The following is a 23,858-nucleotide window of genomic DNA, read 5'->3' on the forward strand; positions in this document are numbered from 1 at the left end:
CCTCCCAGTTTTACTCACAGCTGCTGCATGGGATGCTACTGTACCGTACTGCTGCATGGGATGCTACTGTACCGTACTGCTGCATGGGATGCTACTGCACCGTACTGCTGCATGGGATGCCACTGTACTGTAATGCTGCTGAACCATACTGCTGCATGGGATGCTACTGTACCGTACTCCTGCATGGGATTCTACTGTACCGTACTGCTGCATGGGATGCTACTGTAATGACTCTCAGCTACTGCACCAGACATCATTAATTGCCATGGGCAAACGGTAAGTAAGTAGCTTATGCTACAGAAGCATCACTAAGACATGTTGAACTTTTTTAGGACAGTGTACCACAGTTCTAACAGCAATATAATACTATATATTGCTGACAATCAGGTGACCACTACAAAAAAAAAGATTATGGAACTTTACTTAAAGTCCCGATACACAGGTTGGGCTCACTGACCTAAACGCCTAAGTAAGGCTGGGTACACACTAGGTCGACCGACCTGACAATTGATAAGTATATATACACTTCCCAATTAGTCTGCCCGATGTGCCGGAATTGACAGCTCAAATGGGCAGGCATTTAAATCACCTGCCCAGTTGATCTGTCAATCACTGCCAGGTCCTACAGCATGTGTTCAGGCAATCGTCAGGTCGCCCGTACATACCAGCAGATGAAAGATAGAGCTTTCAGATATATCGACCATCTGCTGTGCTGCACAGCAGATCGGATATGTCTGTGAACGACGTAGTTCACAGATACTGTATATACGATGTACACACCCGGCGATGCACTATAGATATATATCGCCCGTTCAAACGAATGGCCGATATATCTATCAGTGTGTACCCAGCTTTAGGTTGTTTGGTAATGGTGTCCTCATGCCAGATAATCATTGTTATTAAACAGTTACATAGGTGCAGAATACACTGGCCATTACTACGCACAGAACAAAGGGTACACCATCAATCTCTCATTGCTAGCCATTTATCTATAGCCATCAGCTTTGTAAAACAATAGTGACCTAGGGGATGACACTCCCATGACATTCATATCTCACAGTTACTGCGTGTGTGCTGAGGGGTGTAACATAATGACGATATGTCAAATGGAGACACTGACAATGCTGACATCGCAATTTTACATTCACTTTGAATGTAAGCCTAATCCAAACTAACCTTAACCCTAAAATTGTCTGTCGATATTTGGTCCATGTTGACATTCTGAGGGGGCGATTCAATTTTTTTTTTTTTGAGTGGTGTAAATTAATGGGTGCCCGACGGAACAATTCAATTGTTTTGGGCACTCAATAATCATGCTTGTTGTGCTCAAGAGCACCAGGTTTAGGGGGCGTGGCCTGACTAGTAAGCAGAGAGGCTGTGTTTCTCCAGAGCTCCCCAGAAAGCTGCCTCAAACCACCCCATTTCTGCTGCCCCAGCTGTCCCAGTGGTTCCCCTCGCACCTCCTGCTCCCCTACTACCCCTCTGACTCATTACCTGAGCTCCGGGAGTGTTGTCTGGCTCCTGCAGCCTCGCGGCCTACTTCACCTCCAGAAGCCGGGGGCTCGATTTTGGAGCTCCGCAGGTCGGCGGCGGCGCTGCGACTAGCCGTTATTAGCCCCAAATACCGGCGCTACCTCCCGGTCCTCTCCCTGGACTTCCCTGGTGGTGTGTGGACCTCTGGAGGGGAGATATTTAGCCAGGAGGCCCCCTATCAGCAGCCGCGGCCGGGATCGCGAATCGCGGGTGGCCGCCATCTTGCAAACGGCCCTGGAGCCTGGCCTGCATTTCAGACCACACCAGTCTGCTCACAGCCTCTCCTGATTACCTCTCCCCTGCTGTGCTGCCTCCCTCCTGTCGGACCTGCTTCTCAGCCCTGCCCTGCAGCGTGTGGGCCATCAGGTGACTCACCTTTCTTGCTGGACCCTTCCTCCACTGTAATTCTCTCCCCTTCTGAGTTACTCACCTTGGATTGACAATCCTTACGCCACTGGCAGACCCTTTTACAACCTGCGCTCCGCCAACTACATCAACGCACACTCTGCTCTAACATCAAGGGTCTCCCCCACCCTGGTTACGTCACCTGGTCACCTGCTACTAATCAGAAGGGTGAGTGTATTCACGATAAACTGAACATTTGATTATATAAAAAAGAGATTTTATAGTGGACGCGGCCTGGCGGGCGGGTTCAGCAGATATGGATAAGTGCAGATTCTGATTTGTCCACACTTTATATCACACAGTCTGCACCTCCTCTTACAAAGTCTGCACCTACTAGAGGCCCCTACACTTTTTCATTCTCAGACACCACTGGCTGGGCTGACAGGCAGCTCTAAAGCGAACACGCATATCCGACTCCAGCAGAGCTTCACTGCCGCATATAAACCGCTTTATGATACTGAAATAAATGTGTCTACAACTTGAAGCAATGACTCCCTGAGAGTGTTGGAGCAGTGCCCTCCTGTGGTTCTTTTCTTAACAAAGGCCGCACAATTACACTTTGTGCATATCTGCAGACGTCCGCCATCTCAGGTCCTCTGTCGCTGTTCAACCAGGCCTATAGAGTCCTTTCAGTCACCATACTTACCTCTAACTACCTTCCCCCTCATCGCCATTATGAACAGGTCAAATACTAACACCAGAAAACGTGTGGGTGGTGACATCTCTCAACACTTTCCTAAAGGTGACAAGTCATCGGCGGCTGCCGACCCTCCGTCCCCCAGTCCTCCCCATACAGAGGGAGAGGACACACCCTCTTCAGCTCTATCCACAAAAGAAGACATAATGGCTCTGCGATCCCTTATTACTGACTTCAAAGAATCTTTAGAGTCTAAGTTGGATAAAGCAGTTTCCTCGATCAAATCAGACCTATCCTCACTTTCTACAAGAACCTCTAAATTAGAATCACGCCAAGACACCCTTCAAAAATTCCAAAATGAGACTCATAGGGACATCGATCACATTATCCAGGATCTCGCTGGTCTCCGTACCAAGAATGAGGATCTGGAGAATCGAGAAAGACGAAACAACCTCCGCATACGAAATATTCCATAATCGGTCTCTCCGGATAACTTAGAGACTTATCTCCATAACATGTTCTCCACCATTCTCCCTGACTTATCCCCCCATTCGCTGCCCCTTGAAAGAGCCCATCGAGCCCTGAGACCTAAACCAAGAGAAGGTGAACCCCCAAGAGATGTAGTCATATGCGTCCTAAGTTTTAAGGACAAAGAAAAAGTCTTGGCCCCAACACGTGGAAAACCCCATATTCTCTATGACCACATCAAACTACAATTCTTCCAAGATCTGGCCCCCATTACAATTTTGAAACGCAGAGAACTTCAAGATTTAACGAGAGCACTAAGAGCACGGGGTATCCGTTATCGATGGGGTTTCCCCTTCAAACTAATGGTTGACTTCAACGGCAAAACAATTATCATCAGAAACCCTAAAGAAGGCAAAGACTTTCTTTCCCATTTGGAAGACTCCGGCCCCTCTCCAACTACTTCAGAGGACATATAATATGACTACAGTTACATGTTGTTTCTTATTCCCATTTGGGTTCACTCGCTATACCTGAACACGCTTCCGAGAAACATACTACTATTGGGCGGAGACTACCATTCTCCGCCATGGGATCCTAATCTTGGTCCTGAATCTCTACACAGACAGCCATTTCATATCCTTTTTCCTAATCATAATACTATGCGTTAAGATATTTGTAGGTGTTTTACCTGTTCTATTGATTCATAGTAGAACTTTTTTGCTATATATATCAACGTTGCCTCTTGTAGTTATATCTTTAGTAAGTCTACCACTCCATCGGAGCTACAGGAATGCTCTGTTCATTAGGACTTCGCATGTGGGTCCCACACGAGCAATATTATTCTATTCTTTCATTGTTTCTAAGAATATCTGACAAACATATTTGAAATGTTTATGTATGTTTTATATGAAGTTATAATTGATGTTATATTTAATAAGTATACCCTTATCTGGGCTCCTCTCCTATATGTCTTCTCCCCCCCCCCTCTGACAATTCACATTGACATCTCTTCAGACGTCCCTAGGTCTTCATTTACCTTTACTACACAACCACAATTGGAGGGCCAAGGCTCTCTGACACTCTCATCTCTCTCCTCTATTCTCTGCATTCTTCAGTACATACAGTTACTTGTTTTCTAACCTACCTTAATTAAGTTACCTAAAGGTAGTTCGGATTCCCTTCCCTACTACCTTCCTGGACTACCTAGTCCCACTTTCCGAGTGTGTTTTCCCCTGCTGGACACGGGGAATTCCCATCCGGTTCTCTCCCCCTTGTCTTCCACATTTCTAATTTCTCTCCATATCTCATTTCTTTATTTTTTTTTTTTTTTTTTAATTTATTCCCCCTCTGTCTTTATTTTCTTTTTCTTTCTACCTCTCAGCGAACCAGGATTCTTCCACCTACATTATCCACATTGAGTATCACGCTCTAACCAAATGTCGCTAACTTTTGCCTCCCTTAATTCCAAGGGCTTAAACACCCCTCAGAAGCGCTCATCGCTCTTCCGAACTATCCAAGATCTCAAGGCAGGGATTATTCTAATCCAGGAAACCCACTTTAAAGCGCAGTCACATCCCTCACTACATACTAAAAGTTTCCCCACCGCATACTACTCTTCTAGTCGGTCTAAACACAATGGAGTAGCGATACTGATCAATAGCAAAATCCCCTTCTCTTTACACACAGTACATACAGACTCAGACGGGAGGTATATTATTTTGACAGGCAAATTAGGCAGTTTAGAATGCACGATTGTTAATATATATGCTCCCAATTCAGAACAATCATCATTCTTCAAGTCTGTTTTCTCTAAAATAAACAAATATAGGACAGGTAGCCTCATTGTCGGAGGAGACTTCAACGCAGTCCTTAACCACGAGCTTGATAAAGGTCCTACCCCTACCAGAACACGACCCTGCCCGGCAACTCGCTCTCTAAATAATCACCTCAGTGAATCGGGTCTATTTGATACATGGAGGGCCCTTAATCCCTCATCCAAGGATTTTACTTTCTTCTCGATACCTCATCAGTCCTACTCGAGAATAGATCTTATTTTATGTAGTACGTCAGCCAGTGAACACCTTGTTGACTCCTCTATTTTGTCTAATGCTTGGTCAGACCACTCCATCGTCACCGCGTCCTTCGATTTTTTTGATGTTCCACCCTCACGACCCCCGTGGCGTTTGAATGAAACTCTGCTTACCATTCCGAAATTTCAGGAAAAGGTGAAGTCCGCTCTTGAGGACTATTTTTCCTTAAATAACGGCCCTACTTGCACCCCTTTGGTATGGGAAGCGCATAAAGCTGTTATTCGTGGGCACATCATTAATTATGCTTCTTTTAGAAATAAGGAGCATAGGTCCCAAATTAAATTCCTGACCGCAGAGGTTCAACGCCTTGAAACCGCTCATAAATGTACTCCCTCTAATTCACTATACGCCCAACTGACCTCCTCCAGGAATGCCCTTAATGCTGAAAAGACTCTACAGGCCCTACGTTGGCTCAACCAAAAATTTTATGAAAAGAGCAATAAAGCTGATTCCCTACTGGCCAATAGATTGAAGGCCCGCAAAGCCAGGACTGCTATCCCAGCATTAAACGATGACCGTGGCATCAGCCACTATAGTCCATCCACTATCAATTCTTTATTTAAAAATGATTACGAACGCCTTTACAATCTCCCCCCAACAAATGACACTACCACTGACACCTCAACTGCGGACTATTTGGCCTCTTGTAATCTCCCCCGAATTGATACCGCCACCTCTTCCGCACTAAACGACCCTATCTCTGCAGAAGAAATTGTTTCAGCTCTCAAAACACAAAAGTCCTCGAAGGCGCCAGGTCCTGATGGACTTCCAATGTCCTACTATAAAACTTTTCAAACTTCCTTGATACCTCACCTTACTGTGGCTTTCAACTGTATTTTAGAAGGTTCCTCATTTCATCCGCACACGACTAGAGCTACCATAACTGTCATACCGAAGCCTAATAAGGACCCCCTTTTAGTGACTAATTACCGTCCCATCTCACTACTTAGTACTGATCTAAAGCTCTTTGCTAAGGTAATTGCAAATAGGCTAAACCCCCTTCTTCCCTCTTTAATCCATCCCGACCAAGTGGGCTTTGTCCCGTCCAGACAAGCATTAGACAATACTAGGCGCACAATCGATCTAGTCCACTATATTAATATTCACAAACTCCCCTCTCTGGTGCTTGCTCTGGACGCGGAGAAAGCCTTCGACAGGGTATCCTGGCCTTTTCTTTTCCAAACATTGCGCCAATTCGGATTTCGAGTACAGTTTTTGCAAGCCATCCAAGCCCTCTACTCCAATCCCTCTGCTACGGTCTCAGCAGGAGGCCTGATCTCCGACTCCTTCTCAATAACAAATGGGACCAGGCAGGGATGCCCTCTATTGCCACTCATATTCGCCCTTATTATTGAACCACTCGCCTCTCGTGTACGGGCCAATCCCGATATTACTGGGGTCAAGGTTAAACATTCTCAATATACCCTATCTCTATTCGCAGACGATATACTTTTTACGCTAACAAAACCACTCACCTCTCTTCCCAATCTATTTCGAGAACTCTCTATATATGGCTCCCTGTCTGGTTACAAGGTTAATCATACCAAATCCGAAGCCCTTCCTATACATCTACCCGGCAATATGAAGTCAATATTGCAATCAAATTTTAATTTCATATGGAAAAAAGATTCCCTCAAATATCTAGGAGTATTCATTACTAAATCCTATGATTCTCTATATAAAGCCAACTACCCCCCCCCCCCCTCATTAGCTCAATCCAGAGAGACCTACAACAATGGCAAACACATTTTCTCTCCTGGGTAGGTCGTATCAACGCCGTGAAAATGAACATTCTCCCCAAACTATTATACCTATTCCAAACTCTCCCTATTCCTATCCCCTCCCACACCCTCAACACACTTCAAAGCGCACTTTGTAAATTCATCTGGAACTAACGAAAACCCAGAATCCGTCGAGACATACTCACTAAGCGTCCCTGGGACGGAGGCTTGGGGTTACCCTCACTGCACCCCTACTATAATGCAACCCGATTAAGTCAGTTGGCCGCCTGGCATTCACTTCGCCATGTTAAGAGATGGGTTGACCTGGAGAGCGACTTGGTGGGTGTACACCCAGTATCTACCCTGGACGCCCCGTAAACACAGACCTAGATCCGCTCTTTTATTCCCCACTATAGCACTGACACTTAATAACTGGGACTCCCTTAATAAAAAACTGGATCTTTCTCCACACCCTTCCCCTCTAACCTCCATCTGGAACAACCCTGCATTCCCCCCTGGTCTATCCCAGACAGTGGCTTCCCCCTGGATTTCAGCAGGCATTACTAGGCTTAACCATATAGTTGAAGTTTCCTCACCTAGATCATGTTCGGACATTCAAGACAAACATAAAATTCCCAACAAACTTCACTATCAATATTTACAAATCCGCCACTTCGCTAGCTCGAATCCCTCCACCCGCTCCCCTCCTAACCCCACACCTATAGAGAGATTATGCATACATAGACCTAATGACAAAGGAGCTATCTCGCACCTTTACCACTTCATACTGGCGTTGAAGCCTCCTCCGCTCGAAACACATGAGCAGGCTTGGGAAGCAGATCTTGGCCTTTCTCTCGGGGAAGAAGCATGGGACACTATACGCTTGACTATTTCTAAATGCTCCATTAGTGTGGCCATACGCGAGAACTCATACAAGGTATATACCAGATGGTACTTAGTGCCAGAGCGTTTACATCAAATCTACCCCAGCACCTCAAATCTCTGTTGGAGAGGGTGCGGTCAACTCGGAACTTATTTTCATACGTGGTGGTCATGCCCCCTGATTGTCCCATTCTGGAACATGGTCCGTACCCTACTTTCCCAAATTCTTACCATTCCGTTCTCTCTTTCTCCAGCTACTCTTTTACTTTGCGCTCCGATTGATTCTATCCCCAACACTACAAATAAACTAATCCTTCACGTTTCCTGCGCAGCCAAATTTCAAATCGCTCGTAATTGGAAAGTTCAAACACACTCCCAGCCGCCAGGAGCTAATAAACAGAATCTGGTTTGTAGCAAATATGGACTATATCACCAGTCTACAAAACAATGCTGTTCGGAAATTTCATATCATTTGGAACCCCTGGTACACCTCTCAAAATTCATCTCTCCCAGGCCTTGGTTAGCTTCGATTCAACGCTTTCCATATAATTATATATAAATACACTATTCAGATATGGCTTATCTTCTTACACTTCTCCCCCCATTTCTTTTGCTCCTTCCCTCCCACTCATATAAATTCATCCTCACCCTACCCTCTACTATTCCCTTTTCTATCCCACCATACTCACGTTCTAAATGATTTTTGACTGTTAATTATTCATATATTCCGTGGCAAATGTCGTTGCCTGTCTATTGTTGATATACTATTGAATAATTTTGTCTGACACATCGCCCTTTCCTTTTTACTTTATCCTTTGCTTGCAGTGGGTATGTGCATTATCTTGCACCCGGTTCACATACGCCCGAGTTGTTCTGGGCTATTAGAAAGATGACCAGATATTATTATTATTAATCTTTTCCCCATAGTGTTTCTCTCTGATATATCGGTTGGGTCTTATTAGAGATAGTCCCATTTTTATATTTTCAGCCACATTGTCTAATATCAGGTGTTTCTAATTAATCAACCAATTCCATCAAGATTGATATTTGAACAATTAGTGCTCATCCATTAGTATAGTATCACTACTGATGCTAATATATCATCAGTATTACCATTAGTATTATGAGCATTATACTTATTAACACCATTCAATATTAACATATATGTATGTACGTGCGCATGTGTGTGTGTGTGTGTGTGTGTATATATATGTATATGCTTATATGCATGTATTTGTATATATGCATATGCGCTCTTATAGTATGTGCACTAATCTAGTTGTTCATTTATTTACCTATTTCCAGTTTATGTCCAATTTATTATGATAACAATATACTGGAATTTAGAAGGCTATTGTTCGATGGTGACCATCGATGGTTCAGGTATATGGCCCTCATTCAGAGCCGCTCGATAGCGGCAGTACGCTCGTTCCGAGCGATGTTTGCACATCTGCGCATGCGTACGGTTTTTAGTACGCATGCGCGAACCAGTCAGTGCGGCCGAAAATCGTTTGTACGCTATATAGCGAGTGCCTGCTATTTTGAGTGACAGAATGAGGCGTATGTGGGTGGTAACAGGGGATGGTGCTTGAAAATGGGGAGTGGAGATCCGAACGCAGGCGTGCTTAAAGGTCAAAACGGGCGTTTTATGGGTGTGTATATTTAAAACAGCAGCGTCATTGACCACGTCACTGGGTTATTTTAGAGCCAGAACTGCTCGCAAATTTGTGGTAGCAAACACCAACCACAAGAATAGCGAGCAGTTCATACGCTGGTCGATGTACTCGATTAATCTAATAAATAGCGGACATGACGTAGGATGCGAGCGGCCAGGGGGCGTTTTTAACAAATAAACGAGCGTATGTTTTGCACGCTCGTTCAGACTTAGAGGTGTGAACAGACTGCAATGTGCGTACGGAACATTTGAATAGCCACCCCTTGTTTTTAAACGAACGACCGCAAATAGCGAACGGCTCTGAATCAGGCCCTATGTTTGTTTGTTAGATATAGATAGGCTATTTTTTCTTGTCTCTCTCTTTTCCATTTTTTTTGGTGCAATACTCGGGATATCACCAAGTAGTTGACATTGCACAGGCGATGTTTCGATTAATCATTAATAAAGCTCTAAATATATTATATATCCTCCGATGGTTTATATTACTCTGTCATGTTTATTGTTGGGACATAAGGGTAGACAGCTAAACATATAGTCACACATGTTGACATATGGGGGCTGTAATAGGTGTGCTCATGTATGCACACACACGTGTTCTATGCACATGGTTATATATGCGTACTATGTTCATTATTATACGTTTATTACTAAATGATTTTAGTTGCTTCTATAAATATTTTTCTTTTTTTTATATTCATTGAATGTATTGTGTCTAAGATGTTGTAAAGAATATTAAGACTATATTGATAAATGATATGGACACATCTCTTTGGAACCGATCATTAAGGGTTAAGGAGAGTTGGATGGTTAGTGAAACAATTATCTAATTACCCAATAGGCTCCATTCTGATACACTATATATATATCATTTAGCCATGAAGGGGAGCATTACAGCTTGAAAAAGGCTACAGTAGTAGCCGAAACGCGTTGCTGCTCTCCATATAAGCCACTGAAGCTATTACCCATTTGGAACCAGGTGCCGCTACATTGAAAATTAGCCTGCAATTTTTTCCTGTGAGATTTGAACCACCGCTAGACCATTACCCTATCAGCATCCTCCGGTGTCCACTCCAGATACGGACCTGAGTCACGTGGCTGCTGACAGAGGTCCCTGCGGCTGTAAGCACGGGACGGGTGCTGACACCGAACAAGAGAAAAACAAGCGGTTTCTAGACCTGTCGGACATCAATACTTTGCACATTTTGCTGAACTGCACTGACAATTCTCAGTTCCAATCTCCTCTGTGTAAAGGACGGCATGGTCCCTATCTACAGGTACTTATTGACAGCCTCAAATATTTAAGTACCCAGCAGAATTTTGCGTGACTGTCTATTGCACAATAGGGTACTTTTCTACGCGCTATATACAGGCTTACTTCTGGAATATATGGTCAGCCTCATTATCCATACTTGAGACTGGCCACACCATTTATGACTTTGATACAAAACTGGCATTTTTTCAACGGGTTCCACTAATATCATCATTGATACATTGTTGGGAATCAGTGGCTACAGGCTTTACTAGTGCCTTAATAAACTCACTTGCTACAGCATTATATAGCCCACACCTATACAGGTATATGGTGTAGTCACTACCACAGGAGAGTGTGTATAGATCTGGGAGCCTGATCAACTCCTATATTTGCATGCTTGTCAATTTCCTGTTTGCTACATACCTTTATGAGCTTCTAGCAGGCTGACTAATTTGTCATATTTATTGTGTCTATCATGTGTTTTTGTTTTTTATTATTATTATCTTAAGCATTAAATTCTTTTAACATATCAATGTGTTGTTCCTATGTCCCAACATAAATATCAGAGCACAGTTTCTTTTCTCTATTGTATATGCTTGTGAGGTTGGCAATCACCTCTTTTAACACTGCTGCACTGGTATTGGAATTACTGGCTCATTAGCGCTGAGGTGTTTATTGTGAGTGACACATCATTTGTACAAAATTACTGTGCCACCATTTATTTTCAATAAATGAATGCAAAAAAAAAGCACCAGGTTTAGCCTGGCAAATTGGCTAAACCCACCTAAAGTACTGGTTAGGATGCCCAAACTATGGACTTTTCGCACATTTCGCTCACCGCCTTGGGAGGCTGTGAGCAGATATGTGGGCGCCAGTGACATGCAGTCAGGTGAGGCAGAGCCTTTCCTGTCATACTTGGGTATACTCCAGAGTTTTGACTATAAAAATAAGAAAAAATAAAAAAAAATAATAAAAATATCTTCTTTGTATTATTCTAATAATTTTTATAGTTAAAACTCTGGAGTAAATAAGTGAATGGCAGGGGAGGCACTGCCTCCCCTGTCTATCTTTTCCAAACAACTCTAAATAAAACACAACAAATTTTCAGCACTATATACTGCTACACCTTTGTATAATACCCACATGAACCACTGGGTTCATATATGTAAATCTAGCTTGATACTAGCGAATGCCTCCCCAGTCATTTACCTCACTGCACGTCACTGGTGGGTGCCCACGGCACTCGCACACCCGATCGAAGAAACAAATGAATTGCTCCATCTGGCGCCCATTACTGTGTGGCGTGCAAAAAAAACAACTGAATCTGCTCCTGAATGTCAACAATCAGAACATATCGACATTATGACTGCATACTGTGCTGGGATTGGTCTCTGCTGGCTGTTAGCTCTTACACCAACAGAGGACACTGGCTGCAGCTTGGGACAGGAAAAATCAAGTGACATTAGATAGGATTATTCATTAACATTTCGCAACACCTTACTATCTATCTCTATATATATATATATATATATATATATATATATATATACATACACATACATACATACATACACATGAGCAACTCTTGGCCAAATTATAAACTAATCTCACATGTTAACACGCTACGGTCATAAGGCTAAACCATACAGAGTTTTTTCGTGCTAAAGTCCAATAAATATATGCCATTATTCAAGTTTCATGTGCAAGAGATTTGACATGCAGATTTTTTTGGTCAAAAGATTAGACATGGTAACACACCATTTTACAATTTCACTCCCTCTTTCCTAATGAGCAGTTTAATCTCCGCACTTAAACCATGTGAGATTAGTGATAGGTGAATTAGAGCCAATTCACACATTCACATTCATCAATTAGGTGGAATTCATGTGTAAGAATATGTAGAGCTGTAGAGCGAGATGGGAAACCTGCAATATAATGTCACTGCATTGTTAGGTATGAATTAGTCATAAACCAGGAATGTTTATGTGCTATAGATAATTAGTGATATGTATAATTTACCATGTGCATTATTTTTATTTCAAAATACACGTGTGAGAAGGCTGTTTGAAGCGGGCATCCTGCTCTGCTCTATAATATGAAAATGAGCAGAACATCCTGCAATAAAGCAGCACAGCCAGCTGCCATGTGTGACTCATGCAAGAACAGCAATGTGCCATGGTGAGCTAACATACAGTCAGCTACGTGTATTTAATGCAAAATAGGTGGACATACCACACATTCAATTTCTACTTCAGCAAGGGCCTACTGATTGCAGGAATGGCCCGAATGGGCATGGTGGCAAAAATAGACATTATCACTTCAAAGTCCCTTCTTTTGAACTAACCTCAAAAATACTTTTTTTTTTTTCTCTTAATATACGGCACGCTGGAGCCTCATTTATGTGTTAAGTAATGAAAGGAAATAGGCATCAGAACAGAACTTGCTTACTTTTATACTTTTAGATTTACAGCAAGAAGCAGCAAGGGGCAGGGCCACGATGGTGCAATTCACTGTGACTTGTGTTCTCAAGCTTCTGGGCAGCCCATATCCCAGAGATGGGACTAGTCTCCTGGGAGGCTGGGAGTACTTTCTGAAATTTGGGAGTCTCCAGGACATTCCGGGGGAGTAGGCGAGAGCTTATCAGACCCATCTTTATTTAATTGTGTTACCTTTGTTTAAATGCTAAAATCATATCTGTAGGCTTAAAAAGTCTCATAAAATAAGTGCACTGGAATGGTGCTAGAGGTGCCCTATTGAAAGGATATGCCAATGTCTGTTCTTCACCAACTCTGGCCAGATGTAAAATTCAGGTTGCTTTATGGGAGAATGGAGGTCTCCTTCTTGCACCTTGCCCACACTCAGCCCTGATACCATCAGCTACGCCCAGCAGGAGCCTACATTTACACACCCAGAAATATCTCCGTCTTGTCACATATAACTAAACATTGTAGGGATCTGTAAATATTGATGGAATTGCATAAAATAAAACCACAATAAAGTGCTCTTTGCAGGGACGCAAGTTACAGTGTATAATTCCATAAAATGGATCTTTAGGTAACAGAGACACTTTATCTCACAACCTGTAAAGGCTATTTACATCCACCTATATCATCAAAGTGTGTGCTGAGCAGCAATACCACAAATCTGACATTTAATTTTCTGACATTATTAAGTACAAATTACACACACACACATTATATATATATATATATATATATATATATATATATATATATATATATATATACATATACATAGACACACACACACACACACACACATACTCCATGCCCACAGCCAACACCTACAACAGAAGCTCACTGTCGCCTCAAGCTGGCTTCCATAAGACACGGCTTTAGACCCACATCACAGCTGGTAATAGATTGCAGTATATAGGAGCGTAGTATTATTCCTGGTACTTGGATGGGTGCTACAATGGTCACTATAAACATTTTGAATGCTTTGCAGTCAGGAAGTCAACAAAGACTATGTAGACAGTCATTAAATTGACTGCAGAATGTCGAATTTCACCATGTCGGCATGGTAAAATCTTGGCATTCAATATCTGCAAAATGTTGATATATGGAATATCTACATAGTCATTATGTCAACAATTCAAATGTAAGGGGAGGGGGGATCATGGAGTAGCTGTCAGCATGCTGTAGTCAACATTATGATTGTTGAGAATATAAGTGTTAGCAAATCATACCAAGCCCATTTTGAACACACTTACCTATCCCCACAGATGTACCATAGGTATTTAAAATCTAATTTATATATAGGGTGAGGTATGACATGTCACCATTCAGAAGGTCACCAGTCAGAATCTTGACATACACTTAGGTCGACATGGTTAAAATTTTGACACATACTGTACATAATATTGAAATTAACATGTCGACACATGATTTTTATGCTATTTTAGGACAACCCTAAAAATCAGCTAAAAACCATGTTAAAATTTTGAACGTATCGACAGTCTGGTGTCAGCCTTCTGAATGTTGACTACCTTAATAGATAACCTTATAAAGCACCAGCATATCCTGTTGCGCTTTACAATTACACAATCCCAGTGTGCAGTGATACAAATAAACCCTTCATATATGCTCCATCAAAACTGTTATGACATGTTACGGATTGTTAAATAAGAACTCCAACTTCCACTCCTAGAACTCTGCTTCCCTAACTAGTAGGGTGACACTGATACCTCCTGGGACTGTGCTCCCATGATGCCCCAGGCTTAATGGTCAGGAAACGATCAAAGCAAAACAGTTCTGTATAAGGCTGCTGGATGGAAGTTGGTTAGACCAGCCGAAGTTCTACCGTTTGTGGATAAGGAAGTTCAGGGGGAAAATATTTATATTTTATATATATATATATATATATATATATATATATATATATATATATATATATAAAATTTGGCTGAACTTCAACCACGCTCCAGGTTTTCTAGGAAACAAAATCAACTTTACTTAGAAATAATTAATGAGATCTCATAAAGTAACTGATTTCTTATACCGTAATCAATGTAACATGACTACAGAAAAAATCAGCAAGACAATGGCTAAAATGTGGTTGAAGAACCATTAGGTTTTACCAGCACTGTTTGCTGTAGGTCTCCTGGAGTTTTCTTTTCAGTCAAGAAACAAAAGCACCCAGTTCCCACCACAAAACACACTGGTCTCTCACTGCGTCCTGAATAGACTAGAGCAATGTCTGATCCACTGGTAACTAATTACATTTAAATCACATCTACATTAAAATCTCACTATACCACATGAGCTGCTTCATTGTGCAGTTCCCATCATTAGGCCTCCATTATACCAGATTAGACCCCCTTTAAAACATTGTTGCTCATTTACAAGAGCCATTCACTTTGTGTTCTGAGGCATACACATGCCATGTCCTCCCACCAATACTACTTATATATGGTCGTCCTGTTATGTACCTCTCCAAATCACTATTAAACAGTGTTCATTCTAGCAACCTGCACCTGTCACAACTTGTGCAGTTCCCTTTTCCTGCCTGGGTTGTCGCTCTCTGTTCTGGTGCTTCTAGCACACTCTAGTCTTCATCTTAACAGTTTGTTGCATCAGCCGAGTGTGCTAGAAGGACCAGAACAGAAAGCGACAACCCAGGCAGAAAAGAGGAACTGCATGGGTTGTGAAAAGTACTAGAATGAACACCAATGATGTGTATAAGGATATAAGAAGCTTTTAACTACAGTGTACGAAAATATGAGATATGGTAAGAACTTACCCTTGTTATCTCTATTTCTACGAAGTCCATAGGGTTCCACAGGATACCTTGGGTATAGGTGTGACGTCAGTCGCAGGGCACCAAAGAGTTAAGCTTTCAGCCTCCCAGGATGCACTAGGTCCCCCTCCTATACCCCGCCCCCGGGCCAAGGCACCTCAGTTAGTTACCAAGCCATAGGCCGGAGGAGGAGAAGGAAGAGAGAGAACAAAGATCTGGACACATACAAGAATCACATTCTCACCAGAGGGAGACGGAAAACCGGTGACCAGAGCAAAGCCCATCTGCAGCACAGGTGCGACAGGGCGGGAGTGCTGTGGAACCCTATGGACTTCGTAGAAATAGAGATAACAAGGGTAAGTTCTTACCATATCTCATATTTTCTACTTCAGGGTCCATAGGGTATCCACAGGATACCTTGGGGATGTCCCAAAGCAGTATCCTTTAAGGGTGGGGACGCTCCTGTGCAGAAAGGAGAATCCGCCGCCCGAAGGAAGCATCCTGAGAGGCGAAGGTGTCAAACCTGTAATACCTCACGAAGGTATGGACAGAAGACCACGTAGCAGCCTTGCAGATCTGAACTGCCGAGGCACCACGTCGAGCTGCCCACGAAGGACCCACAGACCTAGTGGAATGAGCCTTCAGAGAAGGAGGGACCGGTAGGCCTTCATGAAGATAAGCTTCAGAAATAGCCATACGGATCCAGGCTGCCAAAGTTTGCTTTGAAGCAGGCCAACCCTTTTTACAGAAGCCATAGAGGACAACAAAGCGTCCGACTTCCTAAACAAAGAAGTGCGGTCAACATAAGTCCTTAAGGCCCGCACAACATCCAAAGAGGCCTCACCCACGGAAAGACCCGGTGAGTTAAAGGCCGGAACAACTATTTCCTCGTTAACCTGAAACTGGGAAACAACTTTGGGAAGAAACTCGGGCCGAGTGCGGAGCACTGCCCTGTTCCCATGAAAAACCAAGAAAAGGGGGTCTACAAGAAAGAGCCCCTAACTCAGAAACACGTCTGGCTGAAGCAACGGCCAGAAGGAAAACAGTCTTAGCTGTTAGCCATTTAATATCCACTGAGCCCAGTGGTTCAAACGGCGGTCCTTGGAGAGCCCTCAGGACCACAGCCAAATCCCAAGGCGCCACAGGTGGAACAAAGGGCGGCTGAATACGGAGAACACCTTGCATAAAGGTGCGCACATCCGGGATTGTAGCAATCCTACGGTGAAACCAGACAGATAGGGCCGAAACCTGTACCTTCAAAGAAGCAAGGCGAAGCCCATGATCTAGTCCCGCTTGCAGGAAGGCGAGAATCCGAGACAGACGAAACTCCCGCGGTGCATAACCTCTCGGTCGACACCACTGGAAGAACGTATGCCACACGCGATGGTATATCCTCGCGGAAGACGGTTTCCGAGCTCGTAACATGGTACGCACCACAGAGCTGGCAAACCCCCAGGACCTCAGCATGGCCGTCTCAACAGCCACGCCGCCAAAGACAGCCGAGTCAGGTCCGGGTGAAGACAAGGACCCTGAGACAGAAGGTCCGGTTGTAGCGGCAACCGCAGAGGACTGTCCACGGACAGACCCTGAAGGTCTGAGAACCAGTGCCGTCTGGGCCACGCGGGAGCTATCAACAGGAGCGTCCCTCCTTCCTGTTTGAATTTCCGGATTACCCGTGGAAGAAGGGAGACCGGAGGGAACAGGTATGCGAACCTGAACGTCCACCGGACGGACAGAGCATCCACCAGAGACGCCCCTTCGTCTCTTGTGCGAGACCCGTACACCGGCAACTTGTTGTTGTGCCGGGACGCCCTGAGGTCGATTTCTGGAAGACCCCACCTGTCCACCAGTAGTTGAAAAACGTCCGGGTGCAGGGACCATTCCCCTGGATGAACGTCCTGGCGACTTAGAAAGTCCGCCTCCCAATTTAGCACTCCCGGGATGAAGACCGCTGATATGGCCGGAAGATTGCGCTCCGCCCAAACCAGGATCCGAGAGACCTCTACGAGAGCCGCCCGACTGCGAGTTCCTCCTTGCCTGTTTATGTAGGCCACGGTGGTAGCATTGTCCGACTGGACCTGCACCGGGTGACCCTGGAGAAACCGCTGTGCCTGCAGGAGAGCATTGAAGACCGCACGGAGTTCCAAGATATTTATTGGAAGCTCCGCTTCTGTCGGTGTCCACCTGCCCTGGAACAAGTGTGGACCCGAAACTGCTCCCCAGCCCCGAAGACTGGCGTCCGTTGTCAACAGGACCCAATTTGGAACCCAGAACGGACGTCCCTTGTTGAGGTGGGTCGTCTTTAACCACCACGCAAGGGACAGGCGAACCTCCGGGGTGAGCACAATCGTCTGGAACTTCAGAGACTGAGGCAGCCGTTCCACTTGGACAGGATCAGGTGCTGCAGAGGTCTAGAGTGAAACTGGGCGTATTCCACCATGTCGAACACCGACACCATGGAGCCCAGTAACCTCATCGCCGAGTGTAAGGACACCCGGCGGCTGTGCAGACAACTGCGCACCCTTGACTGTAAAGCAGAGATCTTGTCCTCCGTCACGAAGATCCTTTGCTGTCCCGAGTCCAATAAGGCTCCAAGATGCAGAATCCTCCGAGACGGGATTAGAGTGGACTTCTGCCAGTTGACTAGCCAGTGCAATGGTCAGGTCCAAGTGGTGTAACAGGAGCTCTGGAGATCCTGCCACCAATAACAGGTCGTCCAAGTACGGCAACATGCGGACTCCTTGAAGCCGCAAAGAAGCCGCCATGACCGCCATAGCGTCCTGTATGTCCAATGACACCATGTAGTCCCCAGGTTCCAGCGCCAGAATGATGGACCGTAGGGTCTCCATCCGAAACTTCGGGACCCGCAAAGACTTGTTGAGTGCTTTGAGGTTGAGAATCGGACGATATGACCCATTGGGTTTCTGTACCAAAAATAGATTTGAATAGAAACCCTGGCCCCTCTGGGAGAATGGAACAGGCACTATAACTCCAGCCTGGAGCATAGTGTGCAATACCTTCCGCAGCTCCGTAGCCTTGTTCCGGTCTGATGGTAGACCCATGGTGAAGAATCGAGCCGGGGGTCTGTGCCGGAAGGAGAGGGCGTACCCGTGAGAGACCACCTCCAGAACCCAAGTGTCTGTCGTAGTGAACGACCAACACCGGGAGAACTGCAGCAGGCGGCCTCCCACCCTGGGATCCCCCAAGGGGAGACCCGGACCGTCAGGCCGCAGGCTTGTCATCTGGCTTGGGGGCCGGACGTCTGGTACTCCATGCCTGTTTCCGGGGCTTGACCGATTTCTTAGGGCCAGCCTGTCGAGGAAACGACTGTGGTTTGGGCCTGCCCTGGGCCCTAGATGACCGAAAGGACGATGGTCCAGAACCAGAAGGAGCAGCGGCCGACGGGAGACAAGCAGATTTGGCTGCCGCCAGCGTGGCCACAATCTTATCCAGATCCGGACCGAAGAGAACTTCTCCGGTAAACGGCAACGCTTCCAGACCTTTCTTGGATCTGCGTCCGCCTTCCAGGATCGCAGCCACAAGGTGCGACGAGCAGCTACCGCTGCTGAAGAAATTCTAGACACCAGAGTACTAATGTCTAGAGCCGCCTCGTTGATGTAGGTGGCCGAATCACGGAGATTGCCAATCAACTCCGCTTGTTCGGCCGGACAGTCGGATTCAAAAGAAGCCTCTAATGAATCCGCCCAGCGCTCCATCGCTCTGGCAACCCAGCAAATGGCCATAGCCGGCCGTGCTGCCCCCCCTGCAAGGGAATAAGCGGACTTCAGGCAGATTTCTACCTTGCGGTCCGTAGCATCCTTAAGGGAGGACATGGATGGCATCGGCAATGTGGCACTACGGACAAGACGGGTCACGTGAGAATCCACCTGTGGAGGGGATTCACACTTAGCAAAATAATTATCCGCGAACGGATAAGCCACCGCCAGGCGTCTCTGCGGCTGGTATCTTTTGCCAGGTTGTTTCCACGCCTCCTCTAAATGGTCCACCAACTGACCCGAAAGAGGAAAGACTGTGGCATCGCCCTTCACATCTTTGAAAAAGGCATACTTAGATTTAGCCGCTGGGGGAACTTCGTCCTCAATCACCAAGGCTGTGCGGACCGCCCGAATAAGTCCAGGAATATATACTTTGGACTTAGCATCAGCGTCCTTAGTATGGAAAGGTTCCTGATCGTAAGGATCCAGAATCTCCCCATCATCAGACGTCCCTTCGTCATCCTCATAAGGAGCGGACAGAGACGCCACCGGCCTTTTATGAGGCCGCATCACAGACTCCCCTTGCAACACATCCGACAAGTGCTGTAAAGAACTCGTCAGGGAGTTAACCCACGCTGGCTCCTGAGAACCCGGGAGCGGGAAAATAGGGAGACTGTGGGGTACCACCAATTGTCGTGGGAACCCCTGCATGGGTGACGACACCACAGACTGCTGGGACAAACCCATCGGAGTAAACGCGGGCTGCGGAGCTAACTGGCCCACTAAAGCTGTTAACGCCTGAGCGAAACAAGCCCAGGGCGGCTCCTGTACCGGTGCTGTAACCGTAATAGGCCGCGCCATGGACAAACACTGCCGGCAAAGGCCCTCCGCGCTACCCTCCCCCTCCGCTAACGGTACTTTGCACGTGGTACACTGTAGCCGGAGGGGAAAATCACTTTCAGACATGATGGCACCACGTATGTGACCTCTCTCACCAATTAAGTATTAAATAGGCGAGAGACCACCCTGCAGCACCGCACCGCAAGGGCTTTAGCAGAAAGAACAGGGACAGTAATAAAGCTGACAGTTTAGAGAAGAATAGTTACAGGCAGCGCTAGCACAGTCACATACAATGCAGAGAAATAACAATTCCTGCACTAACAGCGCTGATCACTCAACTACACAGACACAGGGCCTGGTAGGACACAGCGCTGCATACACAGACCTGAGCCACAGCAGAGGAGAGGTATGCGGGGGGACCCAGACCACGATGCTTCCTTCCAGACTTCCAGCAGCGTTCACCATGCGTTGCAGAGAAGATGGCCGCCGAGGAGCAGAGAGAAGCTGGCCTGGGGGAGGAGCGCTGACACAGGACCAGTCAGCACAGTGCAGAGAGGGAGGCGCCGGCTGTGAGACAGGGAAGGCGCGCTCCCCTGGCATGCATTTAACCCCTGGGATGCCGCAGCGCTACCGCTCTGCTGCGGTCCGCTGTCCCAGGGGGTAGTGGAAGCGCAGGTTGGTCGCCTGGCTCCACGCTGCAGCCAGTCCCCAGGGAGCCCCCTGCCTGGGGACTTAGGACCATGTGATCAGCGGGGACCCACCGCGGGACCCCGCTGCTTACCTCTGTCCCCCTTGAATCCGGCCATGGTCCGGAGCATCTGGGGTCACCGCTAGCTGTGACCCCAGACGCCCACCAGCATCCCCGGATCAGTACCGGCGTTCTGGTACCGGCGGGGTGTAGGGAAGACAGCATGGACGTCAGGACTGACTGTCCATGCTGTTCATCCAGATGTGCAGCCACAGCTGCATGAAGAAAAAGCTTCAGGGGCTCTTCTAGCCCCCACTCCAACAGGTGCACCCGACTCCGGCCGGGCACCAAACTAAACTGAGGTGCCTTGGCCCGGGGGCGGGGTATAGGAGGGGGACCTAGTGCATCTTGGGAGGCTGAAAGCTTAACTCTTTGGTGCCCTGCGACTGACGTCACACCTATACCCAAGGTATCCTGTGGATACCCTATGGACCCTGAAGTAGAAAGGGGCTCTTTGTAAAGATAAAATGGTAACTTTGCCCAACTGTGCCATGGTAGCCTATTAAAGTTAAGTGGGTACTTTACAAGCAACAACAAAGGGTAATTTAGATGATGAAATGCCCATGTGAGAAATCCTATTGAGCCAAACCAAGATCAATTACAATGAATCAGGGCAGGACATCTATAAAAACACAAAGCAGAAGTTCTATTTACATCAAACCACAGTAAAGAGATAAGAAATAAGTTTTGTGAATCCCCTTTGTGTAGCATTTTATACACATAGTCATATTAGCCATGATCGTCCATGCACAATAACCGGATTGTTGAAATTTCTTTGTAGTTATGGTCAATTTCACAGCTTTTCATTTTATGTGTTATAATCATTGAACGTGTTTAATCGCTGCATTTTCTACCATGTATCACAGGCCCTGATAATCTTCTTCAAGTTAGAAGTCAGAGCCAACAGTTAGGAGTCAGCATACAGCAACGGGGGGGTGGATCTAGACTTTTCTTTTACGGGAGGCAGTTTAGCAGAGTCCCCCAAAATCCCTGGTGCCAATTAGATGTCTCCGACAGGAACATTGTTACGATTGTTATTCTGTTTGGACAACTTGGAAGTTTAGCCAGAGCATTTGACCCAGCAGCATTTACACAGTTTCGGTGTATTGCAAATGTGTATTGAATAATGGACTAAATACTGTATAAAATTATGAAGCTGAGATTCAAACATGTTGTGCTAACATGAGAACTGATTACATAAACAAGGAGCATATTTTCTGGAGTAGACATCAGTCCACGTGTTTATTTTCTATGTACATATGGAACAAATGAATGAGACACCTAACGTTAACAACTAGATAGATAGATGTAATTTTCCGAAAACACTCTTTTTTATGAAATATCAAAAAATGAATTCAAGGATTACTTAGGTGATATTGAGCTAGACATTAAGCATAATCGTCAGATACCCCCAATGTTTAGCGCTACCTGGCACTGCTCTCCTCACTGCCACTGTATGAAAAAAAACACAAGGTTAGCAAGAGTGAAGAGAACCACTCAATCTCTGCTATGCAGAATGGCCTACGCTCTCAATGTTCCTGCCAACCCAGTTTCTCCCATATATAGACAGAGTATTGCTGACCACTCAATAAGCAGTGTAACCGAGGAGATCAGCATCCAATACATAAACTACTCTCTGGATTCCAGGTAAGTAATCTTACAGGATGGGAAGTCATTTACAAACACAGTAATAGGCTAGCTGTACATACACATCATACACTGTATCAGTATATAGATAGATGTACACACTAATAATACAATGCTAGGCTAGCCGTACATACTCATCACACACTATTAGTATATACCGTAGATAGATGTACACATATAATACAATGCTAGGCTATCTGTACATACACAATTATAGGCTAGCTGTACATACACATCACACTGTCAGTATATAGCTAGGAGGTACACAGATAATACAATACTAGGTACACAGACATACACATTGCTAGGCTAGCTGTACATACACAGACACACAATGATAGGTTGTAAATACACAGACACATAACACACTATCAGTATATAGAGGTACATCCATAATAGAATGCTATGCTAGCTGCACATACATATTATACAGGGCTGGGCTGGGCTGGGATAGCTATACATACACAGATTATACAATGCTAGGCTAGCTGTACATACACAGACACATAATGATAGTGTGTGTTATGTGTCTGTGTATTTACAACCTATCAGTATATAGGTACATACATAATAGAATGCTATGCTAGCTGCACATACATATTATACAGGACAGGGCTGGGCTAGGATAGCTATACATGCACAGATTATACAATGCTAGGCTAGCTGCACAGACACCCCACGCACTGTATAAATTAGCACTTACCGGTCTCCTCTCCGCCTCCGGCAGCTCCAGTCTCCCAACTTTACTCCAGTTTGTTTTGGTTTAGTTTTCCCCCTGTCACAGTCACACTCCCTTCCGTGGGCGGGCCGAGGCTGTCAGTATAAAGTCACATGGCAGACGCTCCAGCATGGTAAGCAGTACATCCTTTTGCTAATTGGCTAACATCAGCAGCAGCCCATGGATACGGTTTACATCAGGGCCTGGTGACTGATGCCTCAGCGGCCATCTTTGTTATTGGCAAGTTTCGCTTTGTGCCCGTTAAAT

At 45.4% G+C, this 23,858-nt stretch overlaps 1 protein-coding gene across 2 annotated transcripts in view; it reads right to left on the bottom strand.

The window, feature by feature from the left end:
• Nucleotides 1–23,655, bottom strand: part of INPP5K (inositol polyphosphate-5-phosphatase K) — a 90,697-nt gene extending 67,042 nt beyond the window's left edge. For both annotated transcript variants that reach the window (XM_088453845.1, XM_088453843.1), the window contains exon 1: nucleotides 23,577–23,655. The gene's annotated coding sequence lies outside the window, so the exon portion shown is untranslated. The remainder of the gene's footprint in view (nucleotides 1–23,576) is intronic.
• Nucleotides 23,656–23,858: the final 203 nt, after the last annotated feature.

Source organism: Taudactylus pleione, unplaced genomic scaffold (assembly GCF_031769625.1).
Source record: "Taudactylus pleione unplaced genomic scaffold, aTauple2 ptg000040l, whole genome shotgun sequence".
Classification (NCBI taxonomy): domain Eukaryota; kingdom Metazoa; phylum Chordata; class Amphibia; order Anura; family Myobatrachidae; genus Taudactylus; species Taudactylus pleione.